The sequence below is a fragment of the Cervus elaphus genome, chromosome 23 (assembly GCF_910594005.1).
Source record: "Cervus elaphus chromosome 23, mCerEla1.1, whole genome shotgun sequence".
Taxonomy (NCBI): Eukaryota; Metazoa; Chordata; class Mammalia; order Artiodactyla; family Cervidae; genus Cervus; species Cervus elaphus.
In genome coordinates, this window is record NC_057837.1 from 77,633,592 (window position 1) to 77,654,384 (window position 20,793).

Below are 20,793 nucleotides of genomic sequence, written 5' to 3' on the forward strand. Positions count from 1 at the left end.
GGTTCTGCTTTTGAAGACAAGAGAGTCTGGCTGTTGGATAGACAACAACGGTGTCGCCAAAATGTAAACCTTAGCTTCTTCCAGAAATCTCACTGACACAGTGCTAAAGGGATTAAGACAGGAAAGGGGACAGATGCTCAGGACAGAGGACAGGCAGTGAGAAGGGGGAGGAGGGGCGATGCCTCCCAGGGTTTGGAAACTGGAAGACAGTGCTTCGTCAGGGTTCCTCATCTGGGGTCCTAACCCTGACTCTTCCAGGAGCCAGCTGTGTGGCCTTGAAAAAGTCCCTTCCCTTCTCTTGGCCTCAGCATCCTTACTGTGTAGGTAAATCTTTTTGGCTGAGAGCTTGCCTCAACATTTCTCCCGCCTGCCCATGTAGGAAAACAGGGGTCTTGGACCCTTTGCTCCACTAGATAAATGACTCTTAACACCTTTGGGCTGCTTGAAAATTGCACCTGGATGACCTAAAGGGTGTGGATTTCAGGGGCGAATGGAAACTCTTCAGTCCTAGAGGTGTAGGAAAACTCAGTAACCTGCTCTAAAGAAGACCTTTGGAACCAATAAATGGCAATGGATGACCCGCCAAGGATACAGGAGGGAAGAAGGCTGGCGTTGAGCACTTACACTTTATATCCATTTCTTTTCTTAATTTCCTTATTCTCTGGGTGATCTTGGATGAATATTTAACCACTCTGTGCCTCAATTTCCCTATCTATGAAGTGCGATGTAGTTGAGGCTGCCAGTTGTCCTAAAGTGGAGTGCCGAAGAATTGATGCTTTTGAACTGTGGTGTTGGAGAAGACTCTTGAGAGTCCCTTGGACTGCAAGGAGATCCAACCAGTCCATCCTGAAGAAAATCAGTCCTGAATATTCATTGGAAGAACTGATGCTGAAGCTGAAACTCCAATACTTTGACCACCTGATGCGAAGAACTGACTCATTGGAAAAAACCCTGATGCTGGGAAAGATTGAAGGTGGGAGGAGAAGGGGACAACAGAGGTTGAGATGGTTGGATGGCATCACTGACTCAATGGACATGAGTTTGGGTATACCCCAGAATTGGTGTTGGTGATGGACAGGGAGGCCTGGTGTGCTGCAGTCCATGAGGTCACAAAGAGTCAGACACGACTGAGCAACTGAACTGAACTGATCCTTCCCCAATTCCATGGGGGACTTGTAGCTGAGAATGGGGCTGTCCCCATAAAGACTACATTTCCCAGCCTTCTGAGCAGTTAGATGTGGTCATGTGACTAAGTTTTGACCAATGGGATGTGGTGTTAAGCCATGGGGACAACTTCCAGGTTCCATCTCTCCATTTCCCTGCTACAATATGAATGTGGGGTGGAGGCATGTTGTACACGAGGCCAGAGCAACACCGTAAGGAGGGGAGGACAGGTTAGCAGCCTGGGCACGACAGTATGGGGCTGCCACATCCGCCCCAGCCTGATAAATTGGTTGTGACTCAATGCACTGAGGCAAGTAATTCACTGAACACAGGACTTGGAACAAAATAAGCCCTCATGTAAGTACGTGTGGGTCTAATGCAGTGGTTTTCAACCAGGGGCAATTTTGTGTCCTCGTCATGACTGGGAACGGGCAACTGCTCCTGGTCCATCGTGAGTGGCCAGGGATGCGTCCAAACATCCTACAACACACAGGACGGCCCCCACTGTAGACAGCTGAGTTGCTGCTGCTGCTGCTAAGTCGCTTCAGTCGTGTCCGACTCCGTGTGACCCCATAGACGGCAGCCCACCAGGTTCCCCCGTCTCTGGGATTCTCCAGGTAAGAACATTGGAGTGGGTTGCCATTTCCTTCTCCAATGCATGAAAGTGGAAAGGGAAAGTGAAGTCGCTCATTCGTGTCCAACTCTTTGCGACCCCATGGACTGCAGCCTACCAGGCTCCTCCATCCATGGGATTTTCCAGGCAAGAGTACTGGAGTGGGTGCCATTGCCTTCTCCGGTAGAGAACTGAGCATCCATCCCCATTGTCAGCAGTGCTGTGGCTGAGGAAACCTGGCCTCATGGAACGATGCCCACTACTTACCTAGTGCACAGGGCAGGTGGGAGGCCTCCGGGTTCCAGGTAATGGGCGGGATTCTTTGACTCGCTCGTCTGAAAGGCGTCTCTCTGCCCCACCGCATCTTTATATCACTCGCGGTCTCTGTCTGCACAGGCCCACTCATGGGGCGACGGGATCTGCATCAAGAGGAAACTAGAACCTCATCACGTTTCTGCAGCTCACCCCTGCCGTCTCCCACCCCTCCTGTGGTAGCAAGGGACATGTTCAAACAGCTCTGCCTTCCTCCCTACCCGCCCCGTTGCCAGCCAGGCCAGTTTCCGGGTGGTGGGCGGAGGGCAGGGTGCCATCCCAGTGTGGTCCAGTTTTCCCAGGCGGGGTGAGAAGGGCAGGGTTTTTTTTTTCACTCCTGGAATGTAGCGCCCCAACCGCCAGGGCCTCCTGCCCAACAAGAGAGGGCTGAACGCTGATAAAGCCTTGTGGACTGTTGAGGAGACTGCTTCCTAGAGAAAACTCCAAATTTCTCCTCTCAGTTTCCCAGGATGTGGTGAGCCCCAGCCTCCTGGGATGGCAGGGCAGGCTTCCAGAACATTCTATCCTGGCCACACAGAAACCAAGAGACTGGAGCAGAAAAGCTAACCCCCTGAGGAGCTCTGGGGATTCGCTGAAAACTGTAGGGGAAGTGGAGCCCACGCTACCATGTTCAGAGGCATTTCTTCCTTGTCTCTTCTATTGGTCAGCTGTCAATGAGTTACTTAGATATAGACCCTGCCCACCCCCGCTCACCATCCAGTGGCTTCCAACCACCAGCACCTGTGTCTCTGTGCTGAGGGTTCTCTCCGGCCACCAGAGCACGTTAAGCCCCTGCCGGTCGGGCCGGAAATGCCCAAGAGTTCATGCCCTGGTGGCAACCCTCAACCAGTGACATGGAGGTTGTGGATAAAAACCCACTTCCTCTCTCCTAGGTGGGACTACGTCGGCGATATGTCCTCTGCTGGTCCCAGTGCTCCCCAGCAGGAGTGAGCCCCAGCTGGCCACAGCAGGAACCTGCTCAAAAACATACCCTGGACGGGCTGCCCTCCCTTCCCTGTTTGTGTCCCCACTTCCTTACTTCCTAGGATCACCTTCCAAATACACAACTTGCATTCCTGTCTCAGTACCTGCTTCTGGGGGCACCCAACCTGGGAGCTGCGCTTACTATGAGTCAGACAGATATTTGGGGGTCAGAAGGGACGTGGTGGACTCCCGTGGGGTCAGTCAGTCAGTTCAGTTCAGTCGCTCAGTTGTGTCCGACTCTTTGCGACCCCATGAACCACAGCACGCCAGGCCTCCCTGTCCATCACCACCTCCCGGAGTTTACTCAAACTTATGCCCATCGAGTCGGTGATGCCATCCAGCCATCTCATCCTCTGTTGTCCCCTTCTCCTCCTGCCCTCAATCTTTCCCAGCATCAGGGTCTTTTCCAATGAGTTAGCTCTTTGCATCAGGTGGCCAATGTATTGGAGTTTCAGCTTCAACATCAGTCCTACCAATGAACACCCAGGACTGATCTCCTTTAGGGTGGACTGGTTGGATCTCCTTGCAGTCCAAGGGACTCTCAAGAGTCTTCACCAACACCACAGTTCAAAAGCATCAATTCTTCAGCACTCAGCTTTCTTTATAATCCAAGTCTCACATCCATACATGACCACTGGAAAAGACACCACTCCAAAAGTCATGCAAAAGCAGAACTGCAAAAGGTGAAGAAAGACCATGGAGAAATACAGAACCGTGTTAAAACCCCCTGACAGCTGCCCTCTGCTCCCAGGTCAGGATCCAGAGCCCACATGACGGTCTTAAGGTCCTGCTCAGCCTGCCACCACCCACCCTTTCTGGGCTCACCTCTCCTCCTGACTGCAGCCGCAGGGGCTTCCTGGCTGTTCCTCAGTTGCCCTGATTATGTTCCTGCCTTGGTGCCTTTGCCCTTGCTGCCCCCTCTCCCGGGTCTGCTTTTCCCAGATCTTTCCATGACCAGCTCCTTCTTCTTGATTCAAATGTTGATTCAAACATCACCTCCTCAGGGAGGACCCCACCCGTCACCCTCTTACCACGCGGCCCTGTTCATTCACTTCATGTCACGTATTTGTCTGATGTTCTCTTATCTGTTTGCCTGTTTATTGGATGATCCCCAAAGGTGAGCTCCATGAAAGCACTAGCTGTGTTCTCGGTGCCTGGAACAAATCCTAGAGCAACGTATGCACTCTACGGATGTTTGGTGGATACGTGGTTGAATGTTTAAGTGAAGGAAAGAAAGAATGAATGAATGAATGATGTAAGGACGCTGACAGGGTTGGGGGTGGGGGGAACTGAATCTTGCCTGGAACATCAGGGAAGACTTCCCTGAGGAGGTGATATAGAAGCTGAGATGCAAATGTGCTGTGCTTAGTCGCTCAGTCATGTCCAACCCTTGCAAACCCACGGACTGTAGCCTGCCAGGCTTCTCTGTCCATGGGATTCTCCAGGCAAGAACACTGGCGTGGGTGGCCATGCCATCTTCCAGGGGATCTTCCCGACGCAGGGATTGAATCCAGGTCTCCTGCATTGCAGGCAGATTCTTTACCATCAGAGCGACCAGGGAAGCCCAAGAATACTGGAGTGGGTAGCTTATCCCTTTTCCAGGTGAATCTTCCCGGCCCAGGAATCGAATCAGTGTCTCCTGCATTGCAGACGGATTCTTTACCAGCTGAGCTACCAGGGAGATGCAAATAGGGATGGGATACTAACTGAGCCAAAGGTATGGAAGGGCTACCGAGGCAGAGGAAAAAGCACAAGCAAATGCCCAGAGGTCACACCTGGGTTGTGCTGGAGAACAAACCAACTGTAACTCAAGGCTTTTCTTTGTTTTGATTGAGGCACAATTGACGTATGACATTATATTAGTTACAAGTATAGAATATAACAATTTGATATTTGCTTATATTGTGAAATGATAGTCAGAATAAGTCTAGTTAATGTCTGTCACCATACATAGCTACACACATTTTTTCTCATGATGAGAACGTTACGTTCTGCTCACTCAGCAACTTTCAAATATGCAGTTCTGTACTAGTAATTATAGCTGCCAGGCTGTATAGCACATCCCGATGACGTGACTATTTTTTAACTGGAAATGTGTCCCTTTGGATCCTCTTCACCAGTTTAGCCACCACTCCCCACACCTCTGACAACCACCAACATGTTCTTTGTTATCTATGAGCTAAGTTGTTTTTGTTTTAGATTCCACATATAGATGAGATCATATGATGTCTATCTTTCTCTGTCTGACATTTCACTTAGCATAACGTCCTCAGTTTCCATCCATGTTGTCACAAATGGGAAGATTTCATTCTTTTTTATGGCTGAATAATAGTAAATTATATATATATTATTATGTATAACAAAGTTTTAATATTATATATAATTATATATAATATTTTACATATTATATATTTTATATAATATATAATTTTGTTATAGTATATAAAAATATATTAATATATAATAACATTGTACAGTAATGCTATTTTATATAATAACAATAAAAATATAGTATAGTAGTATAATATATAATATAATTATATGTAATTATATCATTTATATATTATATCATATGTATTACATAATATTATATAGTATTGATGCTGAAGCTGAAACTCCAATACTTTGGCCACCTCACGCGACGAGTTGACTTATTGGAAAAGACCCTGATTCTGGGAGGGATTGGGGGCAGGAGGAGAAGGGGATGACAGAGGATGAGATGTCTGGATGGCATCAGCGACTCGATGGGCATAAGTTTATATATATATATATTTTATATTTTATATATAATATTATGTATATATATCACACACAACATTTTCTTTATTCAGTCATCTGTTGATGGACACTTACGTTGTTTCCATGTCTTGGCTATTGGAAATAAAAATGAAGTGAACATGCGGGTCTATATATCTTCTTTTTGGAATTAGTGTTTCTCAGGTTTGTCTATAATTTTTTAAAAAATTGTATTGAAGTATAGTGGACTTAAGATATTACACTAGTTTTAAGTGTATCACATAGTGTTTCAATATTTTTATATGCTACCAAATGGTCACCACGATAAGTCTAGTTACCCTCTGTCACCATAGCAAGTTATTGCAGTATTGTTGGCCACATCCCCCATACTGGACATCAGTTCAGTTCAGTTGCTTAGTTGTGTCCGACTCTTTGCGACCCCATGAATTGCAGCACGCCAGGCCTCCCTGTCCATCACCAACTCCCAGAGTTTACTCAAACTTATGCCCATCGAGTCGCTGATGCCATCCAGACATCTCATCCTCTGTCGTCCCCTTCTCCTCCTGCCCCCAATCCCTCCCAGAATCAGGGTCTTTTCCAATAAGTCAACTCTTCACGTGAGGTGGCCAAAGTATTGGAGTTTCAGCTTCAGCATCAATACTGTACATCACACCCCCTAAATGGTGTACTTTATAACATTGGTACCTCAGTCTCCCTCACTTATTCCACTCATTCCCCACCCCTCCCTCTTGCAGCCACCAGGGTATTCCCTGTATCTGAGACTATTTCCATCTTATCAAGTTTGTTCATTTTTCTTGATTTTTAGATTTCACATACAAGTGATGTCAAGTGGTATTTGTCATTCTCTGACTTACTTCACCTTCTAGGTTCATCCGTGTGTCACAAACGGCAAAATTTCATTTTTATGACTGAGTAATATTCCATTGTGTGTGTGTGTGTGTGTGTGTGTATTTGCAAATGATATATCTGATAAGGGGTTAATATCACAAATATACAAAGAACTCATACAACTCAACATCAAAAGAGCAAACCAATTAAAAAAATGGGCAGAGCAACAGACTCATTTAAAATTTTCACTGTAGTCAAATGATCTTTTTAAGTTAGCTTTCGTGCAAATGTAAAAATAGCAATTATTTGATTTTAAATAATCAGAGTTTAAATTACTTGAAATTACTTGAAAGTAAATTTATGGGTAACAAAAGTTAGTCAGAACTCAATACATGTGGTGCAGTTACCACAGTTTAATACATAGCAAAAATGTGCACTTGACATTTCTGAACTAGTGTTCACTTTTCTGCTGTATTCAAGCTGACTAGGACGGTGTTAGGACGGCATCTTCATAAATGGGCGCTATATGATGACGGAAATGACTTGGTATGGACTATATAGAGCATGTGAATAATGAAGCCATATGTTTATGTCTGGATTCACAGTTTTTAAACAATCATTTACTAAGTCATCTTGCTTTACCTTGAAGAATATAAACTGTTGTTTCACTGACACAAATCAGCAAGATCTAACTTACGGCAAGAAATATTCCGTTGAAATGCTGTGCTGTAATGTGGGAAAATGTAAATCTTTTTCATGGCTTCTATCAATGTGAAATAAAATTGAATTCTGAAAAAAAAAAAAATGGGCAGAGGATCTGAATAGACAATTTTCCAAAGAAGACATACAGATGGCCAGCAGATACTGAATGAAGTATCTGAAGATACAGAACATCACTAATCATCAGGGAAAGGCAAATGATATATCTGATAAGATATTTGCAAATGACATATCTGCCAGGGGTTAATACACACACACACACACACACACACACACACACATAAGAGAAGGAAATGGCAACCCACTCCAGAACCCTTGCCTGGAGAATCCCATGGACGGAGGAGCCTGGTGGGCTACAGTCTACGGGGTCGCAGAGTCGGGCACGACTGGGCGCCTTCACCTTCACTTTATATACACACACACCACCCGTTCTTTACCCCTTGATGGAATTGTAACGCGCCAGCAGTACCGGCACATGAGCACTGTGTAAATAGTGCAGCAATAACGAGGGGCAGGTGCGCATCTGTGTGTGTCGCTTCAGTGATGCCTGATTCTTTGCGACTCCGTGGACTGCAGCCCGCCAGACTCCTCTGTCCTGGGAACCCTCCAGGCCAGAACACTGGAGTGGGCTGCCATGCCCTTCTCCAGGGGATCTTCCCGACCCAGGGGCTGAACCCAGGTCTCCCGCATTGCAGGCAGATTCTTTACTTTTTGAGTTACCCAGGAAGCCCCGTTGAGGGGCAAATATCTTTTCAAATAAGTGCTTTTGTTTTCTTCAGAAAGATACGCAGAAGTGGAACTGCTAGATCGCATGGTCGTTCTAGCTGTGATGTTTTGAGGAACCTCCATGCTGGTTTCCATGGTGGCTGTGCCAATTCACATCCCTACCAACAGTGTACAGCGTTGACCTTTTCTTCACGTCCTCACCAGTTCTTGCTCTATGTTGTCTTTTTGATGATAGGCATTCTGACAGATGTGAGGTGAAATCTCATTGTAGTTTCTATTTGCCTTTCCCCGATGATTAGTGATGTTCAGCATCTTCATGGGTCTGCCGGCCATCTGTATGTCCTCTTTGGAAAACCATCTGTTCAGATCCTATGCCCATCGTTTAATTGGTTCGCTCTTTTGATGCTGAGTTGTACAAATCCTTTGCATGCTTGTGATATTAACCCCTTAGCAGACACATCATTTGCGAATATCTTCTCACATTCAGTAGGCTGTCTTTTCATTTTGTTGATGGTTTCCTTTGCTCTGCAAAAGTTTCTTTTTTTAGTTTGATGTAGTTCCGCTTGTTTATTTTTGCTTTTGTCGCCTTTGCTTTTGTTGTCCTCTGTGCCTAGAGCAGAGCCTGGCACATAGTAGGTGCTCAATAGATTCTGTTCAACTGAATGAACACAGAACAATAAGAGTTATGTTCACCCGTAGTCTCAACAGAGGCAAAAAATACTTAGAGATTACCAAGGTTTATGGCCCTTCAAAGGGCTGCAGACACACAGATTATCTGTGTATTAAAACAGATGTACAGGTTATCTGTATATTAAAATTTCATGGAGGATGGGCAACTAGGAAAAAAAGTATCTAAAAAGGTTCCTAGACCAGGGGAACATTGAGAAACTCTGTTTTAGAGGGAAGATGGGACTACTGGAACACATAGTAAAGACCCTTAAGCCAGCCTGGGAGATCACAGAATGCTTCCTGGAGGAGGAGGCATTTCAACTCATTCTTAAAAGATATGGAACAGTCAGCTGGATCAGGGGCCAACAAACCTTTTCTATAAAGAGCCAGATAATAAGTATTTAGATCCACAGGTCTCTGCCACAGCTACTCACTTCTGCTGTTGTAGATCAAAAGCAGCCATGGATAATCCAGAAACAAAGAGATGCAGCTGTGTTCCAATAAAACTTCATTTACAGAAACAGATGATGGGTCAGATTTGGCCCCTAGGCCATAGTGTATCAACCACTGATCTACACCAGGGGAAAGGAAAGGCCACCAGAGGGAAGAGCTCTAGCAAAGGTGTGGAGATGGGAAAAAAACATGGAGAACCAGAAAAGAGCCAGCAATGTGGTTTTCCTTCTCCCTGGGGCACAGAAAGAGGCGTCAGTATTTACCAAAGACTTGTGCTGGCACACAGGCTGAGCACAAGATCATGTTAATTCAACCCATAAGTATTTATTGGGTGCCTACTACGTGCCAGACATCATATGAGGCACTGGGGATGCAGCAGTGAACATGATCACTTCTGTGTCTCCAGGGTCTAAAGCCCAGCCAGGCATATAGTTTTCGTTAAAGAAATGTGTTTCAAAAATGAATGGATAGATGACTGGATAGATGGATGGATGGATGAGTTGGGAGAAAAACACAAAACACCCAGATAAATAAATAAGCAATTAAATACAGCTTCCTCACTAGCTGTGTGACCTCGGAGAAGTTACTTAACCTCTCTGTGCCCCAGGAGGTTGACACAGTTGGTCCTGTACATGGAGGGTTCCACATCTGTGGATTCAACCCACCAAGGATTGAAACTATCTGGAAAAAACAATTTCAGAAAGTTTCAAAAAGTAAAACTTGACTTTGCCATATGCCAGCAACGATTAACATAACATTTACATTGTATTAGGTATTTTAAGTAATCTAGAAATGATTTAAAGTGGGCTCTATGCAAATACCCTGACATTTTACATAAAGGACTTGAGCATCCATAGACTTCCTTATCTGTACGGGTCTTGGAAACAATGCCTTGTGGATACTGAGCATGTGTGCGCACACATGCGTGTTCAGTCGCTTCAGTCCTGTCTGACTCTTTGCGGCACCATGGACCATAGCCCGCCAGGCTCCTCTGTCCATGGGATTCTCCAGGAAAGAAGACTGGAGTGGGTGGCCATGCCCTCCTCCAGGGGGTCTTCCCAACCCAGGGATCGAACCTGTGTCTCTTACGTCTTCTGCATTGACAGGTGGGTTCTTTACCACTAGCGCCACCTGGGAAGCCCGTGGCTGTTGAGAGATGATGGTAAAAGCAAAATGCAAGACCAGCATGTAGTGGTTGCTCTATAAATGTAGCTGCTGATACTGAGTCAATATGTTATTAAACAAATACACAATTTAAAATAACTTGTCTGGGTGACATTGAAAACAGAGCAGATACAGGACAGAGAGAGAGAAGAGGGGGGCTACCTTGAATCAGGTAGTCTGAGTCAAGGCTGTTCTGGCCACATCCTGTGAGTATATCCTAGAATTACTAGTGTTTGCAGCCCTGATGCCCTGGGGCCCCACAAGAGAGTTTATTAGGAGTACAGGAAGGTGTCTTCTCTAATTAGAGTGTGCGTGTAAAGTGCTTTGAAATCTGAGGATTAAAGGGGGAGAAGAGGTGAGGCTCTGGTCACGGGGCCAGAGCACCCCACTGGGAACCCATCCATGAACCTTGAGAACTAGACTCAGCTCTGGCAGCCTTGTCTGGAGTGGGGCCCTCCTCTCCTCTGAAGTAGAGGTTAGGGGCAGTGGAAAATACACCCTCTTAAGGCAAGGAGCCCGGGGAGGCGGGGGAGGCAAAAGTGTTGGAGCTGCGCTGAAATGATGTGCTTAAAGCAATGGGCCCATCATGAGACAAGGGGTGCTGAGTCAGAATTAGCTGTTTCCAATCTTGTTCCATTCCTGCTTTTTGTTGTTGTTGTTGTTCTCCACCACTTTCCATCTGGGTGGCCCTGAGAGAGTTACTCACCTTCTCTGAGACTGTTTTCTGAGCCTCGGTTTTCTCTTCTTTAAAATGGGGTGATTACAGTACAGGAGTGCTAGTTGCAGTTGGAGCACGTGGCCCAGAGCAGAGATGATGACACCCCTCTGGGTGGACGCTTAGGGAACCATATTACTTGGTGCTGAGCACCCACTACCTCCTGCACGTCCCGTGAGTTAATTCACTTGACCCTGATCTTCCAGACAAGAACCTCAGGGTCCCCAGAGACAGCCATGTGCTGTCCAGCTCAAGGGGTACCAATCACATAGACCACGATAAGAACAGCACCTCTGACGCTCTGGTGTGTAGAGAGGTGAAGTTACTTTCTCAAGGGCACACGGCTGGTACGTGGCAAGACCAGGATTAGACTCCAGGCAGCCTGGCTCCTAACTCTGGATCAACTTTGCCCTCATCAAGATGGTTGTTGTAATGGAGAGTTTCTGGGAGGCAGAGAAATTTTCCCTTTGACTAGCCAAGCAGGCAACAAGCCTCCCTTCACTGTTCTCTTACTTCCCCTTACCCTCAAAGCCTGTATGTGTCTGCGGATTTTTATGTTTTTACCGTCTTCAGATTTTATAAGAGCAATACATCTGTGTTTTGGCTTGCTGTGCCCACTGCAGTCCATGGGAGCCTGTGAAAATGCCAGGACATCCAGCCTCAGAGATGACCACCAACTGTGTCCCTTTCTGCATCATCGCATTCTCAAGGCCTTCACTTAACAGACAAGCTGAGACCAAGGTGATTCCAAGGTCACTCAAGGAAGCGGCCGAGCAGACTAGAGCTTTTGGACTCCAACTTCACCTTTCTTCATCCTCATATCTGAGTTCTCAGACTGGTGGCCCATGAGCCAAATGCAGCCTGCAGCCTATTTGATTTGGCCTCCATGATGTTTTCATAAAATTAGAATTTATCATCAGCATTTAAAGAAAGGGATATTTCCAGGAATAATGTGCAAAATATTCAACCAGACTGACCTGGGCATCTACCATTCAGAGTGGATGCTGGCAGTCCAGCCCAAACCCTGGGGTATTGCAAGAAAATGCAATAAGATAATCAGAAGGTCTAGAAAAGGCCGACCTTATGGAGACAATAAAAAGATCAAGAGTTGCTGGGGCTTAGCAGGGAGGGAGCAATGACTGAGCGAGCAGAGAGGACTTGGAGGGCAGTGAAAGAATTCTGTACCACGCTATGACAGTACAGACACGTGTCAGGACACATTTGTCCAAACCCATAGAAGGCACAGCACCAAGAGTGAACCCTAATGTACTTACGGACTCTGACTGGGTCCCTAATGATGTGTCCATTAGGTTCATTGATTGTAGCAAACGTACCACTCTGGCCGGGAGGGTGGGGTCAGGGGTTGTTGATAGGTGGTGAGGCTGAGCGTGGGATAGGGTGGGAGCAGGGAGATATGGGAATTCTCTGTACTTTCTGCTCGATTTTGCTGTGAGCCTCTAAAACAGTCTACTGGAAAAATCAGGTCTGGCTTCACCACCCGCACACTTTTCATGGAGCCACAGTGGGGGGCAGCGGAGTCCTAGGGACCCTCTTAGGTGGAGCGTGTGTCCCTGAGTGTGCTAGGCTCCAAGGCTGTCTGCTCCAGCATCACCTGCCCAGGCCCTGCGTGTGACTCAGACACAGGGAGGATTCTTTGGAAGCTCTTGATGCAAAAGAGAACTGGGTGAAAGTGTGCCCTGCCAAAACCGGCCAATGAGGGCAGGAGAAAGACCTGGTGACGCCTGCCTTTATCAGACGCTGCTCGCCATCTCCCTGGGCTAGAGCCTCCTGGGCATTTTCCACGGGGCAGAGTGAGCCATTCTTGATTCAGCCTTCATCTGCCTGGGCCTGCAGTGGGCGGGGGCCCACAGAGGACTCGGCCCCATGAGGCAGCCTCACTGTGCGCTGCAGCAGGCGGGATCCGGGTTCTGGGGTTGAAATGATGCCAGCCCGGGAGGATACAGCAAAAATGGGCCGGACGTGGACAGTCAGGAATGATCTCTAAGAGCACTTAAATCCTGAGAGATCAGATGGATTTTTCTTCTAGTAGTTTACTTCATATAATCACTCCTTCATTTAACAAACATTTATGGAGTACTAAAGTTATGACCAACCTAGACAGCATATTAAAAAGCAGAGACATTACTTTGCCAACAAAGGTCCGTCTGGTCAAGGCTATGGTTTTCCCAGTGGTCATGTATGGATGTGAGAGTTGGACTGTGAAGAAAGCTGAGCACCGAAGAATTGATGCTTTTGAACTGTGTTGTTGGAGAAGACTCTTGAGAGTCCCTTGGACTGCAAGGAGATCCAACCAGTCCATCCTAAAGGAGACCAGTCCTGGGTGTTCATTGGAAGGACTGATGCTGAAGCTGAAACTCCAATACTTTGGCCACCTCATGCAAAGAGTTGACTCATTGGAAAAGACCCTGATGCTGGGAGGGATTGGGGGCAGAAGGAGAATGGGACGACAGAGGCTGAGATGGCTGGATGGCGTCAGCGACTCGATGGGCATAAGTTTGAGTAAACTCCGGGAGGTGGTGATGGACAGGGAGGCCTGGCATGCTGCGATTCATGGGGTCACAAAGAGTCGGACACAACTGAGCGACTGAACTGAACTGAACTGAACTGAAGCACATATAAAGGAGGCCTTGGAACAGGGATAGTTGCGGGCGGGGAGGGCGGGGGGCGTTCAGTAGCCAACTGTTGTTTGTACCTGACCACTGTCCATCCCCCTCCCCTCTTCTGGGAACCACTCCTTCCCATTATCATTCCACATGGCTCAAGGGGAAGTGGGTTGTCTCCCCAACAAGAGCAATATGTGTATTAGGCCTGGGCAATGAGTGTATTCCACCCCCATTCCTAGGGATTCATTCTGGGATGGGCATGGGACCCAAGTCAGGCCAACCCAAGTCAACCCCAGACTGATGCTGGGAAAACATAGGAAAGTCAGCTTTTATCCACTTGGCTTGCTGACCTGGCAGAGTGGCAGCCTGCGTTCCTGGGACTATAGGGTGACCATAACTGACACAGAAGGAAAGAGAGCTGAGAGCTGGAAGGGACATGGCTCCTAAAGAGCAGGTACACATCTGGATCCAGCCACTCCTGAAGCTGAACCCATCTCAAGAATTTCAGTTTGCATGAAGTGAAAGGGAAGTCGCTCAGTCGTGTCCAACTCTTTGCGACCCTATGGACTGACACCTACCAGACTCCTCTGTCCATGGGATTTTCCAAGCAAGAGTACTGGAGTGGGTTGCCATTTCCTTCTCCAGGGAATCTTCCCAACCTAGGGATCGAACCCAGGTCTCCAGCATTGCAGGCAGACACTTTATCGTCTGAGCCATGAGGGAAGTCCCATTTGCATAAACCTATACATTCTCACACACACTGTCTCTCACTTTTTTCTTAAACTCTTTAGAGCCGGGTCTGTTTGTCATTTTCAGCCCAAAGACCTGGACTATATACAAGTGGGCAAATGGGTAATTCACACAGGGTCTGACAAACTATACAGACCCTGCTATGGGATTATCAGGGCCAGATGTAAAATGAAAATGCAGGGCACTTGTTCTGAAATCAGTAAGGATTTCAAAAAGGCAACTGCGGAGCTGTCAACCCAGTTTGGGTCCAAAGGTGGAGCCCTTTGGTGTATGGGGTGCTATGTGACTGCAGAGGGCCCTGAAGCCCTGGGGAGGAGCTGGATTTTATAGTCCATCCTGTTGGAGATGTGAAATCTCAGACATGCAAGGACTTTCCCACAGTCCTACTAAGAGCCCGTGTTGGAGGCAGGATTCGAAACCAGGTCTTGTTCTCTCAGCTTCCACTGTCGCCGGAAGGGCCGCAGGAGGACAACAGTGTCTCTGGACGCCCGAGACCTCGGGGGCCAGGATCAGGGGTCTGCAGCCCTGAGACCCTGTGCTCGGCAAACCCACACGCATTCCCGTCTCCTTCTCACCTTCCGCAACAGTGACCGTGCCCTCACTTTCCCAGCGTCCTTGGCAGCTGGCTCAGGCATGTGATCCATCACGTGGCCAGATCTGCCAAAAGAAATGTAAGGGGAGTTCCTGGCATGCAGGGAAATCTTTCACTTTGGGGCAAAGGGGACAGAGTGGATGGTGCAACCTCTCTTCCTATCATTAGAAGGACTGAGCATCTAACCTGAAACCATGACGAGGAAGCCGAGAGAACTGCAGAGATGCCTGCAAGAGCCCTGATTTTCTTGAGCCACTAAGTCAAGACCAACTGTCTCCCTCTGAACTTCTTATTATGGGGAAAAATAAACCCTTGCTTGTTTGAGCATCAGTCACTTGCATTTCCACCTCCTTGCTGCCAAATGCATTTCTATCTCTCATAAGACCTTAGGTTGCTCTGGAGCCCCACTGTACATAGGGAGACACTGAGGTCTGGAACTAAGAAGAAGCTTCCTTGGGTCACACGCTGGAGTCACGAGTTTACTGACTCACCATCTAATGCTCCTTCAGCTCATGCTATACCTCCCGGTCTATTTCCTTTCACTCAGGCTGCTATAGACACGGCCAACAGCTGCTCTGTAAACCAAACATAAGGCAGTGACGACCTTGCCCCTGAATCTTTCCAGTCTCTTACGTAAATAGCCCCCAGGCCACTGCCTCCAAGCCACTGGACCCAGGACAGCTTCCCACATCCTTTAAAAAGATGAGATGACCAAACGTAGAATCTGTGCTCCTGGAAAGTGTGAGTCACGAATCCTGAACCAGAGAGTTCACAGCCAGGAATCTGCCTATCACACTGGTAGTCTAGACCCCAAGGCTTCCACTAAGCTTGTCCCATGAAGCGCTGACTCATCTGCAGCTTGTGGTCCGTTCTGACACTCAGATCAACTTCTCTGCTTGTGCTAGGCTGGTGGTCTTTAGTTAGGTACTGTGAACCTCCTGTCTCTGTCCCACCTTCTTAGAGGAGAATATGAATACTAAAGAAATAATACTGATGCTAATACTAACAGTACTTTCATGTTCCCAGTGCTCTAAATGAATTTTAATTTTTTTTCCTCAAAAAATCACTGCAAAAGATAAATATTTTATGATCAGAAAAACTAAGTCTTAGAAAAGTTAAGCCACTTGCCAGGATAGCAGAATACTTGGTGGAACTGGAATATGGCCCTGAATCTGTTGGCTCTTGGAGTCCAGCTCTAAAGGACAAAGCCAATTGGATCTGTTAAGACAGTTTTCAGAGGCTCCACAATAGCAGTTTAGATAATAATAGCATTTATTGTTTTTTTAAAGACTTCTGGAGACTGGAGACCCTAGGGTATATTTGGAATCTCAGGGTGATCATAAAGGACCAATGCTCCTTGCCTTCAACTGCAAATCAGCAACTTGTCCTTAGGCTGTTCACCCAATGTCACAAGATGGTTGCCACAGCTCACTCATCACCTCTTCACACAATTACATCCAAATCAGGAAAGGAAGAAAAGAGGCAAACAGATCTCTCCTCATATGCCTCTTTCTTATCAGAGAGGAAATCCTTTCCCAGAAGCCCCCAGCAGAGTTTCCCTTTGGCCAGAACTGGGTCAAATGACTACCTCTAGACCAATCATGTGTCCAGGAGAATAGGAGGGCGATAATTGCTTTAAATCAAATGTGGTTTATTTCCTAGGCCTGGGTACATGACCAGCAGAACAAATACAGGGTTCCATCAGTGGAAAGGAAGGAAGAAATGGCAATAGACATGGTAACCACCGGTGTCTGACACCCCAGCATTTTCAAATGTTTAGCACAAGCACCTCTATTGGTTTTCAAGATTATTGTAGGTGGTATGTGGATAAAGTTGTGCTTTCAAAAACTTTTTAGTATTTATTACGTATTTACACACATTTGAAAAAGCACACACATTACTAATTCATCAGAACCATGAATTCATGGGTATTTTTTCTCCAGATGAAACAACCATGTTTAAGGTTTTTACAAAATTATGTAAGTTAAAGAAAAATAGTTAATTATAATTCATTTACTTCAAGATTTGGCAATTGTAAGGGTAGGAAACACTTTTCTGTTACTCTGATTGGCATTTTTTCCAGCTTCTCAGAGGCCTTCTGCCTTCAACCTCCTTCTTGAGGAAAATAAACATCCACAAAGATTTCTGCATCATCTGCAAATATGAATCAAATAAAGCTTCGAGCTCAAATATAATCCAGGCTTCCTAAGCCAGGAGGAGCAGGCATCTCGACTCCAATCCTTTCCTGGTATTTCACCTCTGTCTTAACAGTTTTACAGTTTTACTGGGTCTGCCCCTCCTGTTGTAAGCTGCCACAAATCCCGTTTCTCAAAGAACAAGATATAAATTATAAACAGAGAGACAACTTGGGATTTCTTGTACTTGTCAGGAATTTTCAAACTGTCCTGAGGCATGAACTCTTTTCATTTATACAAGAATTTCAGGGGTCTGTCCTAAGAACTGGATCAGTGATGGCCCAGCGATGCAATGAGAGGTGCTAGAGCCTTTGTTAACAAGAATGAGGTCAATCAACGCAGATCTTCCCCAACTTACAATAAGGTTACGTCCCAGTGAACGCATTGTAAGTTGAAAATGTTAAGTGAAAGGTGCACTGAAGGGAATCCCCTCCAAGTGGCCAGGATTCAGTCCCTGGTCAGATCCCACAGGCCATGCAGTGCAGCCTTAAAAAGAAGAAAATACAGTTTATGCATCTAACCTATTATCCACAGCTTAACCTTGCCTACCTTAAGCGTGCTCAGAACACTTACATTAGCCTAGAGTTGGGCAAACTCAATTAACACAAAGCCCATTTAATAATAGAATGTTAAACATCTCACGTCATCTATTGACACCGTGCTGACAGGGAAGAACAGGATGGTTGTCTGGGTCCAGAACGCCTGTCAGTGTATCAGCAGTTCTCCCTGGTGACTGTGGGGCCGACTGGGAGCTATGGCTCACTGCCCTGCCCAGCATCACGAGAGAAGATTGGACCGCATATCATGAGCCTGGAAAAAGATCAAAATTCAAAATCAGAATCACAGTTTCGACTGAACGCGTTTCACTTTTACACTATCATGAAATCAAAAAATCGGAAGTTAAACAAAGTCAGGAACCATCTGCACGTGCTGAGAACAGAAGACTTCCAGGAGCTCTGGTTACGTGAAAAACGCAGAACGTGCACAATATAAACCTCTACTATGTAGAGGGCCACATAGTAAATCCTTGGGGCTTTGTGGGCTACATGGCCCTTGCTGCACCTCCTCAAGGACGCCGTCTGAGCGTGAAAGCAGCCACGGAGGGCAGCAAACACACGGACAGGACGGGGTCCCAGTACAGCTTTACTCACGGATGCTTTGAATTTCATATCATTTTCATGGGCCATAAAGTATTATCTTTCTTTCGATTTGTTTTGAACCATTTAAAAATGTAAGAGAACGTAAAAACCATTCTTAGCTTGCAGGCTGTACAGACACAGGCAGCAGGATAGATATGTCCTGAGAAAACCGTCGTTGGCCGGTGCCTTGTGTAAACCATTGGTACAAAAAGAAATGTTAGAAAAACATGGGAAACAGAGGAAGAGATACTACATTACATATATGGATGGATGTGTGTGTGTGATATACTATAGAGCTGGAAAGACAGAGAGATCGAGAGAATTCGTATGGACAGTTAAAAGCACACACAAGAAATGGGCAACAGTGGGAGCTTCTGGAGACAGGAACGGGGAAAGATCAGAGGAAGGCAGAAGGAAGACAGTTTGCCCCACAACTCTTACCCTGTCTCAATGTTTCTCCATGTGCTCATGTTACTTTCACAAAGCAGAAAACATTTGTTGAAGCAAAAAGGATTCCTCTGCCCCATCGATGAGAATGAGATGATCATCTGAATAAACACGTGTAGGCAGCCGTGACACAACTCCAGGGGGCGCTGTTTGTGGGGTTATTTATAGCCTGGAGCTCCTGGAGCTGTTCAGGCCCCGACCTGTTGGCAACCAAATTAACACCAAGACTTTGTATGAAGTGAAATTAATAAGTAAATACCGAGGGAGTCCAGTGAGGAGGGAAGTTGTGGGAGGAACAATAAAATCTCGCTATTTCCGTTTTAGGCTGTTCCTTATCTGGGTCACAGTAAAACCAATGTTCTGCCAATATTTACTTTTGATGTTTGCTCCAGCGTGGCGGAAAGATGCCCGGGCACAGCATAAATGTGAGGGTGGAATTGAGAGTTATGAGAAGAGAAAGGAACTCACCCTGAAATAAAATCGTCTCAGGAACCTAAATAAGAAAATGCCATTCGTTTCACAGAAACACTCAAAGGCCAAGTTTACTTCTTCAGCTGCCGCTCTCAGAAGGCCTGTCAGCTTTCCCAGAAATCTGGGGTTCTGTGAAACCCCTTTGGAAGCATTTGTGGCCTAGGTCAGAGGTCACAGATGGCAGCTTCCCCCCTAGGGAGGGGCATCCTGGGTGGCTCAGTGGGTAAAGAATCTGCCTGCAAGGCAGGAGACACAGGAGATGTGAGTTCAACCCGAGTCAGGAAGATCCCCTGGAGGAGGAAATGGCAGCCCACTCCAGCATTCTTGCCTGAAAAATCCCATGGACAGAGGAGCCTGGCGGGCTACAGTCCGAGGGGGTCACAAAGAGCCAGGCATGACCGAGCGAGTAAGCACACTTGCATGCACCACATATGTAGGCAGCCAATGTGGATTTTTGATCAGCAGTGGTTTAATGGTTTCAAAATCAAGACATTTCACATAAATACAGAAGTTTCTGGTTTCCCTTGAAACACTTGGCGCTTGGCCATACTGGCTCCATATTCCCACGTGGAAACGTCAGGCTGTACACAGCCAAGTGTTCGCTGCACCTTGCAGATGGGGCCACGGTTACTGGTGAGCCACAGTCTCCACACTCTCTGCTGTCCTCCGTCAGCACTGCTTCACTCATTGCTTGTTTTCACACTTTATTCACTCAAGCAATATTTACTGAGCACTTACCATGTGCCAGGCCCTGGGATTATAGCTGTGAGCAAAACAGAAGAACATCCCGCACTTCATAGAACTCATGTTCCAGCTGGGGAGACAGATGATGAACAAAAAAATAACTTAAAATACATAAAATGCCAGAGAAAAATAATGCAGCCAAAGCGGATACAGACTGTGAGGCGTGGTTGAGGCAGGCCCTACTGAAAAGGTGGCATTTGAGGAAGTGCCTGAAGCAGGTGAGGGAACAAACCTTGAGGGTATCTGTGGGAAGAATGCTCCAGCCAGAATCACTAGCGAGTGCAAAGGCCCTGGGGCAGGACCCTTCCTTCTGTGTCTGAGGAGCGGCGAGGAGGCCGGTGCATCTGGAGGGTGAGGGGGGCCGTGAGAGAGGTGAGGTCAGGGAGGCGTCCGGGGCACAGATCTTGGAGGGCCTCATGGGATCTGTCGCTTTTCCTCTGCATGAGGTGGGAGCCGTGGAGGGTTCCGGGCAGAAGAGGGACACGCTGGACTTAGACTGTGATAGACGCCCCTGTGGCCGCATGTGTACATGCGTGTGTGTGTTGGGGGTGGTGAGGAACAGGCATGGCAGCAGGGCAACCAGCGCAGACCTACCACAGTAGTCCAGGCACAAGGAAATGGGGGCCAGATCAGGGCGCTGGCACAGAGGTGGGAGAGGAGGTTGGGTTCCGGTCGTAATCACTGTATGTCCCACCTGGCTCTTTTTGGCTCGTATGAGAAACTTTG

The 20,793-nt window shown here is 46.9% G+C and overlaps 1 long non-coding RNA gene across 1 annotated transcript; it reads right to left on the minus strand.

Moving 5' to 3' along the window:
* Positions 1-16,399: 16,399 nt before the first annotated feature.
* LOC122682114 lies at positions 16,400-19,086 on the minus strand. Its single transcript, XR_006337222.1, has 3 exons — positions 18,847-19,086; positions 17,909-18,076; positions 16,400-17,752 (listed from the first exon to the last, which is right to left on the minus strand). It is a non-coding gene; the product is annotated as an uncharacterized LOC122682114 (long non-coding RNA).
* Between the last annotated feature and the right edge of the window lie 1,707 nt (positions 19,087-20,793).